Raw genomic sequence first — 2158 nt, 5'->3', positions numbered from 1 at the left:
GGTGAGGAATCGGGGAGGATTTCTTTTAAACCAAGCCCCTCCTTTCAATGTACAAAAGAATTACTCTGATTAATATTAAATTGTATTGAAAACAAAATGGACTAAAAAGAAAATACTACTCTATGTTTGAATGGCGGTGGGAGGAAAGAAAAAGCTCTTCAAAGCAGGAAGGAGAGAGCCAGGGCAGGGTTCTGTGGCTGTTATCCAGCAGATTACCCGCACAGCTCCATTTTCACTTGTGGTGGTCTCAGGAAGGTCCTATTTTTCTTTTCTTTCTACCCCTTTGTATTTGTTTGGAAGTTTGGCCAGCTGTCGGCCCTACCATCTCGACTTTCCTCAAAGATTTTCTGCCACTCTCTCTGTCATTTGACTTTTTCTTGAGCTTCAATCTCTTCTTCCCTTTGTCGTTTCTTTTCATGAATCTCTTTGGCTTCTCTCTCTTTTAATTTCCAGCTCAGCAAACAGTTTCATGGTCTGCTTATACACAGCTTGTTTGAACAGATCCGGATCAACCTCCTCTACATTTGTAGGTTTTCCCTCCTTCTTTGTTTTTTCTCATTCTTTCACAGTGTGTTCCACGTATTCTTTTCCTGCCTGAATTACATCCAGGGCCCTCTTCTTTTGTTCCTGATCCAGTAGCAACTTGTAAGCTTTGTCCACAGCTTCAAAAGCCTTCTGTGCTCTGTCAGCATCGTCTTCGTCTTTGTCAGGATACACCAATATGGACAACTGATGGAATCTTTTTTATTTCTTCATGTGTCACTTCAGGATCTATCTGAAGAACCTCAAATGGGTTCAAATTGAAGTAAGAGGATCCAGGACTCATCAACTTTTCAATCTGATTTTTGGATGTTAGAACTGAATCTCTTTTCTCTATCTGCTTTACCTTAGAAGATCATAAATGCTTCCTCGGTGCTGCCTCTGCCGCCCGAGGTGCCGCTCTCTCCCAAAGTCACCATTTTCCTGGCTCAGCCCCTCAGCAATCATTGTTTTGTATGAAATCTAAAATCACTTTATCCAAGCAAAGGGAAACAAGCATTACATTTAAAAGAAGTCCCCATTGTAGATTATTCTTTAAAAATCTCCCCAAAGCACTTCAAAGCACAGTGACTGTTCCCACTAATGTTGCTTGTTCATCTTCCTCAGGAATAATACACAGTTTATATTTGATTATTACTATTGTTTGTGATATCCTCCTGTCCTTCTCTTTGATGCATTTGTCCAGGTAAATTATAATCAATTTAAAAAGAAGACTTCATTTTTAATTCATTTTTCATCAATGACACTGTATCCCTTCTTCCTTTGTTCACCTCTCTCTCCCTTTCTTTAGTCCTTAGATTTTATCCAGTACTGCCGGAGTGTCCCAGCTAAGCTTGGGCACTGACTAACCTTTTATATTATTCTACTTGCTTAACTGCTCAGAACCTGTTTGCTTATTTCTAGAAGGCAGTTTATGCTCACCTCTTAGTGCTGAGGTTGCAATAAAAAGAGATGATCTAGTACCTACTGGACAGCCTAGCACATAGAAGAGGGTCCGTTATTCCTCTGCCTCTTGAGCCACTCGCCACTCAAAATTATCTGTGCCAAGACCTGTGCCCTTAGTCATCCCCTCAGAGAATGTGAGCATTCTAGTGAGTTAGTGCATTACTATTACTACCTAATCTATTCAAATTTTAAATAGAGTTCCTGCTGGAGGAATATTTTAGTCTCAACTGAACTGACACTTGAATGTGCTTCATAGATCCCTTCTTGATATTTTCAATCGTAGTTCTCAGCTCAATTTTTATTCATCTTAGCACTTGGCACAATTTGAAGTGGGTTACTTCTGTATTTTTGACTTTGTCTATTTTCCTTGAATGTAGGCTGTACCCCAAGGTAAAGACCCTATGTATTTTAATTACCAATGAATTTCTAGAACCCAGTGGAATGCCTAACATAGAACAGACAAATATATGTTGGACAGACTGGTGATTGGTAGAACGAAGTACAGGTGTAATAAGTGGAAAAATTTACTGAATAAATGAAATATCATAGTGGATTTTCCAGGCTCAGTAGATATACACATGACAGAGTAGTATTTGTGATCAGACAGGATATTTGCTTCCTCAAAATATATGAAGATAGATTTCTTTGAAAAGGAAGAATTAAGGGGCTGGAG

General features: G+C 39.1%; 1 pseudogene; it reads right to left on the bottom strand.

Annotated features, from left to right (window-relative positions):
• Positions 1–212: 212 nt before the first annotated feature.
• On the bottom strand, positions 213–959 carry LOC101586653 (annotated as a pseudogene).
• Positions 960–2158: the final 1199 nt, after the last annotated feature.

This window comes from Octodon degus, unplaced genomic scaffold (assembly GCF_000260255.1).
Source record: "Octodon degus isolate 3935 unplaced genomic scaffold, OctDeg1.0 scaffold00063, whole genome shotgun sequence".
Classification (NCBI taxonomy): domain Eukaryota; kingdom Metazoa; phylum Chordata; class Mammalia; order Rodentia; family Octodontidae; genus Octodon; species Octodon degus.
Note: the sequence above shows the minus strand (reverse complement) of the source record. Positions and strands in the feature narration are given on the sequence as shown.